This window comes from Protopterus annectens, chromosome 2.part0 (genome assembly GCF_019279795.1).
Source record: "Protopterus annectens isolate FY-2018-M chromosome 2.part0, PAN1.0, whole genome shotgun sequence".
Lineage (NCBI taxonomy): Eukaryota > Metazoa > Chordata > Ceratodontiformes > Protopteridae > Protopterus > Protopterus annectens.
In genome coordinates, this window is record NC_056728.1 from 1,490,578,584 (window position 1) to 1,490,592,557 (window position 13,974).

Here is a 13,974-nt window from a genome sequence, read left to right on the forward strand (position 1 = left end):
TGCAGATTGATGTAGAGCCTGTTCCAGAGAAGGGGGTGGTCTTTGGGATACATACCTTTCTCTCCAGCAGGCCCTATTTATATCACAAAGTTTAAGTCTTTAGAATGGGTAATTCTGGTGCTGTAGCACTCCATCAAAATAGGGTCTGACAAGCCTTGTATGCCAGGCATAGATCTCCCCTCAACAGCCTGTAGGAGATAGAATACAGAGATAGACTTTCAGATGGCCTGCATAGGACATATTACTTATGCTCTGCACACTTTTAGTGAGTAACCTCTGTGGATGTCCCAATTGTTGCATATGCCTGATTAGGTACATACCAAAGGGGGCATTGTACTCAATGATAGATCTGATGAAAGCCAAATACAGTGGAGCAGTGACTTCCTTGGACTTAGATGCCAATAACATCATTTTATAAGTTGCACAACATAGAATAATTTCCTCAGTACTGCAGACATATGATGGTCAAAGACTAGATTACTGTCTATGTGTGTCCCCAAGTCGCTGACTACTGGATCAGCTCTTAGGGGTATGTTGTCAATATGATAGCTACCAAGGATGGATGACTTCCCAAAGAATATTATTATACGTTTCTTGGCATTTAGTTTTAATCCATGGCTCTGACACCAGTTATTTGTCAGTGTCAATCTTTCCTGGAGAGCATTTGTTTTAGTGCGGGATTTAATGACAGCTCCTAATTTGTAGTCACCTTCAAATTTAGTCAGCCAAAGGCCATTGACATTGACCTTGACTTCATACAAGCAAATGCCGAAAAAGATCAGTCCTGGGACTGATCCCTGAGGCACTGTACTTGTGACTAGCCTATTTGTAGAGGTGACATCCCCACTTCTAACTTCCATGGTCCTATCTGTGAGCCAGCTAGCTATCCACTGGGTGACAGAAGGGTTTGTACCTAACCTCCTGAATTTGTCAACAATGCCTGAGTGAGGTAGTCTGTCAAATGTCTTGGCCAGGTCAGGGAAGTCAGGTGTGAACCATTTTGCCCTTCTCCTTTGTTTTGGTGACCTTCCTAAAGACGTTTACCAGGCTGAGTAGCCATGACCTGCACTTGACAAAACCAAACTGGATTGGTTCCAGTGTCTTGAGGTTTCCTATATCATTCTCAATCATTTCCATGATAACTCTTTCCATGACATTGCATATGAGACTAGTAAGACCTATTGGTCTGTAGTTTCCAGAGTCTGCAGATGGCCCACCTTTGTGCAGAGGTATGACTCTTTCTGTTCTATAATCATGAGATGTGAAACCTGTTTGGAGGCTACAGTTAACTAACAGTTCCAGAGGGCCTGAATAGATCATGTTTCATGCTATTTAGAAGGCATTCTGAAATAAATACTGTCTGGGCCCATTGATGCAAAGTTCATGGCGTTAAAAAGAGGATTAAGAACCTGCTCCTTAGTGATAGTGGGGAGGGGTTTTATTTGATGGTATTGCCTGAGGGATAGTTGAGGGAGTGAGATGGGTAAAGATGGAGCTGAATTTGTTGGGAAGCAGGTTTGCTACAACTTCTGGCTCAGTATAGGTGGTTCCATTTACAAACAGATCTGCACACAATTGTGTGTTGCCTTTGAGGTTGCAGACATAGCTACAGAATGCCTTGTAGTTATCCTTGGCCTAAGAGGCCAAATTTACCTCAAAATTTGCTTTGGAAAACTTTATTTATCCTCTGAGTTGTTTCTTTAGTTTGGTGAGTATGCTTTTATCCTGTTGGGTGCTGCACTGCCTAATTTTTGTCATGTTTTTCTTCTTTCTATTATACAGCCTATTAATGTTGTGGTTCTACCAGGGTGAATTTTTTTTTGAGTTTGTTCTGTACTTCTTCCTGGTGGGTACAGCTGGCACTATGCAGCTACTAACATGCTTGTATAGGGTTTCTGTGGAAAAATACTGAAGTCAACATATTTTGTATTCTGTATTTAAAGGGTTAAGCAGAAAAATGTTCACTGCGTGCAAACTGAAATGTTCTGGAAAATGTTGATCACTGAGGAATGCAGGAGTTAATCTTAAACTGCTGATAAAGTTAATGGTGCAAGAATAACTGTGGTACTGGCTGGTAAAAACAAGTAATCAAACTATCAATTTTAATGAAAGTCCTCTGTGCTACGTGTATGTACGTGCAGGAGGGTCTATATAAGGAGAACTTAAAGTACAAGTAGCCAGACTGCTGGCATATTACTATCATGTAGCAGATCTCCATGCATGTAAAATAAAGCTGTTTTACTTGCTTACAAGAACTTGGTGTGATTCTTCCAGAATATGTTAGAAGAGTAAAATCTTTCGACATAACTGGCGCAACGTTAGGGCAGCCTGCACGGCGAATCGAACAAAGAGAGGCTGAAAACCTGCGCAGGTGGAGAGAGATCAGGCTCTCCTCGAATGAAAGACCTCCAACTGAAACAGGTTGAAATTAGAGGCCAGTCACTCTTTCCAGATTCAATCCGTGAGGTGGCAGCGAAACAGGCGGAGGAATCACAAAGGTAAGCAAAAAGAAAAGCTATTTTTGTTGTTTCTGATTGGAATTTTTGTCTAAATTTTAAGGGACTAGTCAAGGGAGAAATTTAATTTTCTCAAAGTATAAGGAGTATATGTGAATAGATTCCATATACAAGAGATCTCAGGAACAGGAATAGTTTCTCGTAAGAGAAATGGGAACAGGAACCAGTTAAGCCAAAGGCGACAAAACTGAAGATGAAAAGTTTATGTTTGATTTACACCCAAAGAATGTAAAGTATTTAGATAAATGGAAAAAGATCATGGGTTTAGTGGATGTTTAAATAAGTCAGAATGTCAAAATCTAGTAAGATTACTGCGCAAACAGGCAGGAAATAAGACAAGGAAGCAAAAGAAGGTAGGGATTCCCCAGGCACAGAAATGGCTGGAGGAAGCAAATAAAAACATAAGGAACAAAATTTGAAAAAGGGTGTGGTAATTCAAGTGAAAAAGATGTGTACTTTGTTCAAAAGGAAGATAATGAAACTTCCATAGTCAGTCGTAGTCACCAGAATCCTCGGCCCCTCCATCCAGTATCCAGACCCTGCACAGGTTATTGAGGTGCCCCTGACCAGGACCCACCGCAATACCAGGCTTCGTGAGTGTCCCCACGCCACGTATTATATTACAGAGAGAGCCTGCCAACACTCTTGACTTACGAGCGGAAGTATTAGGAGAGAAGGGACTGGAAAATTAAGGAGAAGGTAGATCAGGAAGGAGAGGAATACCCACTGATAGAAGTGGCAAATCCTCAAGCAGAGAAGGCGAGGGTCCTACCATATTGGTCTACCGACCGTGGACCCGTGATGATATCCGAAAAGCGGTAGAGGGATTCCCCATCCAAAAGTAGATATCGTAAATTCCGTACAGGCGTAGGGGGCATGAGAATGAGTTATAGATTAAACGCTGTAGAATTTGAACAAGTAATAAGGCAAATCCTAGGACCTGATTGGCACCTTATTTGCGGAACTTGGGACCCCTGCTACCAGAGGAAGGGGAGCCTTGCCGTTTAACTCCGAAGTGTGTAGAACCAGAATAAAGACTCTCCTAGATAAAATAGAAGAACATTGGAAGCCCAAAGCAGATTGGACTTGCATTAATCAATGCGTTCAATCAGATGACGAAACCGTAGACAATTATCTACATCGTCTCACACAATGTTTTGATGCTCATAGTGGGTTGATTAAGGCAGAAAATCAGGCAAATGACTCGCCCTATGAACAGCAACTGAAAAATGCATTCCTAAAGGGCTGCAAGACAGCCATTGGTAACTTTATACAAAAGCATATGATCACACACAGGACAGCGTCTACAGCCCCTTATGGATTATGCTAGACATGCTGAGAAATACCTGAAGGAAAAAAAAAGATAAAAAAGCCCAGACTTTTACAGTTAGTGAAGATGGAACTTTAATGTTAGTTCAAGGTTCCAAATCATGAAGAGGGCATGGCAGGGAAGAGGACGAGGACGGGGAGGCATAAGTCATTCTGAGGATTTCGAGGTAGGCAAAGAGGGGGAGTGTTTAAAGTGCGGTAAGAAAGGACATTTCGCCAGAGATTGCAGAGGACCGAGAAACCGATGGTTGCTTCGGTGGTACCGCATGACTATATGATGGTCAAAAGACGTAGATGGAGGGTATGAGGAAGAAGAAGAAAGTGAGAATGGGGAAGTAGGTACAAGTGAAGACGATGGGTGGGGACAGGAAATGGCAGAAAATGAGAAATATCAAATGGTAAATCTAACAGCACTGGCATCAACTATGCAATTGGAATCCCAACCAGTGATCACATTGCAAGTTGAGGCCGAGACATAGAATTTCTTTGTGACTCAGGGGCTTCTCGAACGTTAGTCAGAAGTATTGCCATATCATCCGATGTTACCTCGGATGAATATGTGCTTGTAAAAGCAGCAAATGGTCGTATTTACAAAGAGCCATTGTCCAAACCTCTGTGGTTTACCGACCCAGAGACGAACCAAACCATACGGTTCCGAGTAATAATTTCAGAAATCTGCCCAGTACATTTACTAGGAAGAGATTTAATGCAAGTGTTCGGTATAGCAGCCGTCCCAACCTCCACGGGGATGGTGGCAAGGAGAATAGAACTGAATAGTGCAATGCTATTAGAGGGGCAGGGAGATCTACATTACTGGTATAGTAATGATTTGATAGAGACAGGGCCCAGAGTGTAGTGACGGCTCTTACAAATTTGGCATTAAGCAAATACGGCATAACAAATCCGAAGGTGTCAGATCCATTACATTGCACAATGTATTACAGAAGATGTGCCGGACCTGATTTAGAATACGAAAAGAAATTTCTTAGTTTTAAAGTCACCAAACTAGTATTGCATAGCCTTTTTGGGACACACTAGGTAATTCTGCAGTCACATGTAGCCTTACAAGGGATATGCAGCTGCTGTATAAGAATGAATTAACCACACATATTTCAGTCACGGAGGGTGAAGGAATGTCATGGTACCTCGTGGGTAAGAAAATAACTGAATGGGTAGGATGGACACCAGAACAGTTGGCAGGTAAGGGCATTCAGGTTCAAAAACTTAACTGGGTTACACAAGCCAGACCGACTGCACCTCAGGGAAGACAAACCGATACAATCCCCTGGGACATTATGACTATGTCTCCTTACCCCCATGGAAGAATCTCAATTGCAGATGATTCCAAACTCATTATGGTCGCAGGGTCAGCACGATATCGGACTGATTAGAATGGCAGGACAGGTAAAGATTACACCCAAGTCAGAATTTAGACCTCATAAACGGCAGTATCCCTTGAGCAGAAAGGCAGAGGAGGGCATTTTACCGGTAATCACAGCACTTTTGAAAGCTGGAGTATTAATTCTGTGCACAGACTCACCGTAATACGCCCTTATTTCCAGTAAAACCGGATGGGACATGGAGGATGGTACAAGACTTACAGGCAATAAATGCCACGGTGGTACCTCGGCCCCATAGTCCCGGATCCGTCTATTCTGCTGAACGATATCCTTCCAACGGATAACTACTTTTCTGTAATTGATATCAGTAATGCCTTTTTCTCTATTCCCTTGCAGGAAGATAGTAGATTTTGGTTTACATTTACGTTTATGGGCAAGCGTTATACCTATACCAGGTTACCGCAGGGATACTGCGAAAGTCCGACCATCTTCTCACAAGAGATGTCCACCAATTTGGCTCAGTTCCAACCAGCCCAAGGGTGCCACCTACTGCTGTACGTGGATGATATCCTCCTGGCCGCGACTACGGAAGAACTCTGTAAGTCCGAGACTATTCGACTACTACACTTTCTGGCACACGAAGAACATAAGGTAAATAAGTCTAAGTTACAATTTTGTAAATTAGAAGCGTTACCTGGGTTATACTATCTCTGGGAAGGGCAGGCGATTAGATGACAGCAGAAAGAATGCTATTTTACAAGCCCCCATGCCAACTACAAAAAGAAATGATGTCCTTTTAGGCATTACGAACTTCTGTCGTAGTTGGATTCCCAACTACGCCAAGAAGTGCACCCGCTATCAGACTTAATTTTTGCAATACCGATGGCGGCAAAAGATTTGCTGCACTGGACAGACAAGGCAGTACAGGCATTTACTAGGATCAAGCAACTGATAGCTGGGTCAGCAACATTGGGGTTTCCAGATTACAGTAAGACCTTTATACAGACTGTAGATTGCAAGCAGGGATTTATGACATCTGTTTTAATGCAAATGTATGGAGATAAGTTAAGACCATTGGCATTTTACTCTAGCAAATTAGACTCAGTAGCACGAGCATTACCACACTGTGTGCAAGAAGTAATTGCAGCCGCTTTGGCGGTACAAGCTGCCACGTTGGTATTGTTCCATGATCTTACGTTAAAGTCCCGCACTCTGTAGCAGTCATCCTTCTGCAGGACAAGTTAACATTTCTGTCACCTAGCAGACATTTATCTTGTATGACTACGCTGTTATCGCAGCCACACATGACAATTGAGAGATGCACTACCTTAAATCCAGCGACATTGCTACCTGTTGCTGAAGACGGTATTCCGCATGTATGCTTAGATCTCATACATTCTAAAGTTCTACCAAGACCGGATCTTAAAGATCAACCCTTACTACATGCGGACTGGACACTGTTTGTAGATGGGTCAGCACGCAAAACAGAAACAGGCACCACGCAGGTAGGGTATGCAGTTACTACTGCAACTCAGATAATAGAGGCAAGACCACTCCCGGGAACTTATCCGCTCAAGCAGCGGAACTGATTGCTGTGACAAGGGCATGTCTCCTTTCAGAGGACAGGAATGTCACTATCTATACGGATAGTCAATATGCCTTCTACGGTGCATGTGTTTGCTCAGCAATGGAAAAATAGGGGATGGTTACAACCTCGGGAAAGACATTATGCACAAAGACCTAATCCTTGAATTACTACAAGCCGTCCAACGCCACGGGTTTGGCCATCTGTAAATGCGCTGCTCATACCCGTGCTAAGGACCCGGTATCACTTGGTAATGCCCTAGCAGACAAAGCAGCCAAAGAGGCAGCTATGTCCAGTACCTTTTCACTTGAAACCACACCTACAGAATTACAACCAACAGATAAATTTGATTTGCAAACCTTACAAGTCATGCAGGAACTTAGCACAGTACAGGAAAAACAACGCTGGACTAGGTATGGTGTTAGGCAGAACAAAGGAATCTATGTGGGACCGGATAATAAATATGTTTTGCCTACTAATCTTTTAGATATGCAGCACTAGTTGTGCATGGCCCTTCCCATCTGGGCCCTGCAGCTATGGTTAGAATTATCCACCTTACCTTTTGGACCAAGGGTTTCATTGCATATGCAAAACGCTTTTGTCTATCCTGCATAGTACGTGCTAAATACCACGGGAGGGGTCAGAGTTGCTCCGCATCATTTCCAACACCCCCCCCTATCCTCTTCATACCATATGTATGGCCTTCCCCGAATTGACCCCGCACAACTAAAGAAGTTTGTGTTAGTAATAGTAGATGCATTTACTAAGTGGGTTGAGGCTTTTCCGTGACACATCCGGATGCTCAATCAGTGGCTAAAATTTTGGTCAATCACATCGTCCGCACTTTGGACTTCCTACACGCATCTACTCTGACAACGGCACGCATTTTGTCAATCAGATCATACAGAAACTGTCTACAGTTTTCCAAATTGAATTGAAACACCATTGTGCCTACCACCCACAGTCAGCAAGGTTGGTGGAACGCCATAACGGCATTCTAAAAGGCAAGTTGAGAAAACTCATGGCGAGACACATCAGTCTTGGATTACCTGTCTACCTCTAGCCCTCCTTTCCATGCGACAACTCCCACCTCAAAGGAGTCACCCCATTTGAGTTGTTGTATGGGAGACCTTATTACGCCCCAGTGGCAAAACTTGTTGCCTGCGGAACGTGAGGGTGAGGAGATAGCTGAGTACATGAGGAAAATGCTGACCAATACTAACAGCTGTTTAACGAATGATTGTTTTTCAGGTTCAAGAGACGACAAGATCACGGAAATCAGACCCGGCAAGAATTGGGCATCCCCCAAATGGGAGGGCCCCTACCAGGTGCTAATCGCAACTCCAACAGCAGTTCGGATTAAAAGGTCCTCATGGATCCACCTAACGCACTGCAAAATCATAAAACATTTTAAGTTAAATAAAGACTTGAGTTCCCCTGAGGAACAAACAGACAGCAGCAATCATGAAGGACAATAATGAGAATAAGAGAAAATGGTTCTATTGCAATGTTTTATTGTTTATAACTATTGTGATTGTAATATTTCTGTTTTGGACATTTCTGTCTTTTAATGAAGCTAGCCATTCAAAAAGAGACAAACACTCCAGCTGGCATCCAAACTTTAATACATATCAAGCGATTAAATATGCATATGCATCCTCAATGAATGTCTCAAATTGTTGGGTATGTACTGCAATACCTACTGTACACAGTGGCTTAATGTTAGGGACAGCCCCTCTGGGAATAAATGATACTTGAATAGTTTGTTGTTTGAAACCACAGAAGTACCACTGAGAGACAAGGTGGCGCTGCCTCTTCTGGGGCAAAATGGAACAGTGTGTTTTCAAAAGATTGGGAAAGTTAAGGTGGGGCTGAGCCAATGTAATTTGACAATAGTTCATAATTGTACCCTAGAAGGGCAGTGTGAGACCAAGTTTGGAGCTATAAAAAGACATCAATGTAAATGATATTAGTTTTGTTGAAAAATGCTGTATGTATATGGCCTGGTATTTAAGGGGCTAAAGCCAAATGGGAGTTATGAATTTGCAACCAATATTACCATCAAAACAAATGATTGTTATTTTATGTGTGGTAGGAAAGCATATAAATGGTTACCATATGGCTGGTCAGGAAGTTGTTTTTGGGATATCTGATACCAGCTATCAGGCACGCAAATCGTTGCCTCAAGGTAAAATACGAAATGCACGTTCTCTTAATAAACCTATTAATCCCGTTGGTAACATTGATGCGTCATGGATTTATCACCATGACTTGGCACACGGCAGCCGCAAAGCACTCTCACATATGGACCTAGGCGATGATGTAATTGCTTGGGCTGGTATTTTGCCAGCATATGGGACAGTAAAATCCATCTGGGAACTGAGAAAACTGTCAAAACTGTTAGAGACTCTGAGTAATGCGACATTTTCAGCGCTAGAATTGGTGACGGACGAATTAACGGCGATGAGAACAGTAGTGTTGCAGAACCGTATGGCGCCGATTTCACCCTAGCGCCGAAAGGAGGTACTAGCGCTCTGATACACGAGGAGTGCTGCTCGTTCATTCCTGATAACGAGCACGCGATTCAGAGCCATCTTGAAATAATTCAACAAGTTTCTGAACTGACTAAACCTGGTCCAAACCCTTGACTGACTTTTTCCAAAATCTGTTTGGAAACTGGGGTTCTGTGTTGATGAACATTTTAATTGCTGTATGTGTTGGTGCAATCATATTTTTGCTGCTTGGCTGCTGTTGCATACCATGTATCAAAATGATAATATCGAAGGTTATCTCTGCCAATGCTACAAAAGCATATTTCTCTGATTATGAGAAGGTATACAACGTATCTGGGATTGTGTAAAATAAACAGTATACAAAATGTTGTAAGGGGAAATGTGGAAAAATACTGAAGTCAACATATTTTGTATTCTGTATTTAAAGGGTTAAGCAGAAAAATGTTCACTGCGTGCAAACTGAAATGTTCTGGAAAATGTTGATCACTGAGGAATGCAGGAGTTAATCTTAAACTGCTGATAAAGTTAATGGTGCAAGAATAACTGTGGTACTGGCTGGTAAAAACAAGTAATCAAACTATCAATTTTAATGAAAGTCCTCTGTGCTACGTGTATGTACGTGCAGGAGGGTCTATATAAGGAGAACTTAAAGTACAAGTAGCCAGACTGCTGGCATATTACTATCATGTAGCAGATCTCCATGCATGTAAAATAAAGCTGTTTTACTTGCTTACAAGAACTTGGTGTGATTCTTCCAGAATATGTTAGAAGAGTAAAATCTTTCGACAGTTTCTGTGAACAGTTCTGTGTAGGCAGCAATGTTCTCAGGGTTTATGGGGCTTGAAATTTTGCCAGGTAATCATTTAATAGCAGGAAGTTAGCCTTAGAGTAGTTTGCGAATATTCCAGAGTTAGCTAGGGTTCTAAGATTTATTTTACCTCAAAGGAGACCATTCTGTGGTCTGATCTTACCAGAGAAGACATTGAACTAGGGGATGTGCAGCACTCTCACATATTAGTCAGGACCAGATCCAGTATGGTTGTACCATTGGTTGGTGTATTGACAATCTGGTCCAGGAAGTTTATGTTTGCAAAATCCAGAAATCTATGTGCCTCTATGTTTGGTGTCGTATATGATTCTCAGTTTATAGTTAAAGTCACCCATGAGTATGGTATTGGGTTGGATGGTGAGTGTTCCAATAAGTTTAAATACATGGTATGGGATTCCTGGGTCATGGTGAGGGGGGGCTAAGCTTGCACAGAAGTGGTATTTAATTTTGCCTATGGTGATTTGAATGTGGAGAAGCTAAAGTGCATTGTCCTATTTGGCCAGCCTTTTTTATGAAAATTGAGACACTTTCAGCTTTAGTACCTGTCTATGTAGTAGCTGGTCTAATTGTGTGGAAGGCATTATAACCTTGCACTGTTGGTGTCTTATCCATGGCTTTCAACCATGTCTCAGTGACTGCACAGACATCAGCATTCTCTAGGTTAAAGAGAGTTCTTAGGGAGTGGAGTTATTTGTTTAGACTCCTAGCATTGACCAGTAACACTTTTACATTTTCTTGGTTCTGATTGGTAATATCAGAAGTACTTTCAATTTAGAATTGCCTAAAAAAGGCGCTATGGGAGAGGACAATATTTTCACTAATATTCAAAAGCCTTGAGGGGAGAGGTGCAGACCATCACTGGTAAAACAGCGTGGTCAGTTTGCCAGCTCCTTACATACTGACAAATACTGCATCCCCTTAGAATGACACCAGAAACTAAGCCAATTATTAAAGTCAGTCATCTTTTGTTTGTATAGTGGCATCATCCTTGGAGAAGGTAAAATGCTGCTTAATGCTAGGCTCATAGTAGCCTGGGATACATTTTCTGAGAACTACATGGTGTCTCTTCTATAGTCTAGGGAGGTATGTTTCTAGGTAATTTATTCCCACATGGACTATGACTGAGTCACACTTGTACTTGGAGTCCAGTGACCTGAGTCCATGTGCAATGTCATGGATCCTAGCCTCGATAAGCAATTTACCATGATTTTATCCATATTTAGCCTGATGAGAAGGATGTCAATCTGTCTTATAATGGAGTCTCTACTGACAGAATATTGAATTGTGTGGTGGCTTGTCTTATTGGCATAGAAGTAAAGGATCCATGAGATGTGGCTGCATGTGTTGATGTGAATGTTGTTTTGAAAGACTGCATTTAGGGCTGCTGATGGTATTTGCTATGTGTGCTAGGAGGTCTTTAGGGTTTAGGAAGTTTATATTTTAGTGCCTCAGTATATGTGGGTCTATGTGTCTTTTTTGGATTATGCGTTATGGGTGCAGCATGTGTACTACTGGCAACCTTATCAACATTAGGAGTACTTTTAAGTGAGATCTTTGCCTCCAGTGACATTGTTTAAATACATCTCTCACATACTATATTAGTTTGTTTGAGAATTAACTGGTTACAGTAAACATGAGGCAATTTCTACATTGCCTCAGGATGCCCATATTCACCAAGCTGGTAACAGAAATAGTGGTAAGGTTCATATCCATTCTAACAGACCCTTTTTTATTGATTAGACAGTTAGCGTGAGAATATAAAGTAATATCAGGAGTATCTGGTTTACAAGTCTGGTGGCAGTGCTTGTCAATGCAAACTAGTTGTGCTGTGTGCATCTAGGTATTGGTGAAAATTCAGTGGTGCCTTTACAAGAAAAATGTCAACTCAATGTGTCTGCATCTATATAGGGCACTGCCAAACACTTTTGGCGAAACTGATAAGTAGACCCTAATGATTTATCGATGAAGTATTTGGGCAGATATCCTGAAGTTAGGTTAGACAGCAAGAAATCAGGCAGTATTTACTGAAAAGAAATAATTACTTTGTCAAGAATGATGAAAGAAGGGAGTTACTTGAATGGCAATTGTTTGGCTTTTACTAGTCCTGGTTTCACCACAGCTTCATGCTGCTGGGATACAGTGCACCTTTGTGTTTTCTCTCAACAGAAGCAAAACAATATCACCAATCCCAAGATGAGAAGCAGACCACAGCCACTTTGGTGATTCACAGTCTTGTCCAAGATGATGCTTGTTGTAGCCTTTTCCTGGTAGAGGCCTTGAATAGTCAGACCAATCAAGAAAGCCCAACACAGACACTCAGCCCATTCAGAAACAATCAGCAATCAATGTACTCTGCTCTTTCTCTTACCAGTAGCAAACTATAAGGACAAATTCCAAACTGGTGCTGCTGAAGCAGTTATTAGGCTTTCCAGTGATCAGGACTCTCCAGGAAATAATGTCCATATGCTGCTTCTCTCACTAGGAGCAAAACGGAAGCACTAATCTCAAGATGACAGCTGAGATGCAGAATGTGGGCTCTCCAGTAATTGGTGGTCTTGGAGCAGTTGTGGAAGATTTTAAAGGTAAGACTTCTATCCTATTGCCTATTTTCTAGTGTTAGTAAACACATAGAATGTAATGCTCAGATTGTCTTAGTTAAAGTTAATGAAGCAGCTTCCTGTGAAGTATTTACATGAGATGTAGTAAGTAAATCTATTTCTAAGATTAAAGATTATAGTACTCCGATATCAGGGAATATTCCCGTTTGCTTTGGACTACATTATCTAAGGTTATGCTTAATAATCAAACTATTTTGTTTAATCTCTTATTAAATTCAGGCATATGAATTAGAAACTGGCCATTGAGTTCACAGGACAAAAATGTGGTATTTCTGATGGTGTTGATAATTGCAGACCTATTAGTTTTACCTCATTAGTTGCAAATGCTTTGAAAGATGCTTTTGATCTATTTTTTTTTTTTTGACAGCAGTAAAGCTAGAACAATACTGGATATTTTTCAGTATAGATTTGAAAAGAATAGATCCATTTTTTCTAATTACATGGAATTCTAATAGCATTTAAGAAAGGTAGTGAGTACTGATCTTGGAGCCATGGTGGCCTATGTGGACTTGAAAAGCCTTTGATAGCATCCCACAGTATGTCAACATTCAAGCTATGTCACTTATTTCTATGGGTCCATATTTTGTTAGACAGGTACAAAACTAACTATTGGATAAATTTCAGAGGGTTAAGATTTATGACTACTACTCATATCTGGAACTAATTCAGGTGCAATCTTCACAAGGATGAATATTGGGTCTGTTTTTGTTTAACATAGTTTTTTCAAGCTTCCCAATGTCAGACTCCTATTGGTAGGCAAAATATGCTGATGTTATCAAAACTAGAGCTATTGTAGCATGCTTTGATGACCCAGATAAATGTAAAACTTACCTTGGAGAAATTATTTATTTAAAAGAACAAGGGTTACATATTAATAGAGATAAAAGGGCCATATTTTGTAAATCATCTTTGAGAACAATTTTAAATATGGAAAATGCAGTTATTAAGTAAATGGGCAACTATAAACACTTGGGAACTGTATTGGCTAATAACTTGAAATTTGAACATTAGACACAAACAACAAGATCTACAGCTATGAGGATTGCAGGGTTAATTCTTATAAGCTTTCATTCAAGAGACTCCTCTTTTTTTGGCTAAATTGTATGTGTCATATGTATGCCCAGTGCCTGAAAATAATTAACTTTTTTGCACTTTTGGTAAGTCTAATATGTCAACTCTAGAAAGTATCCAATGAAAGTTTACAATGAGAATTTTAAGTGTTAGTCATTTTCCATACACTGAAG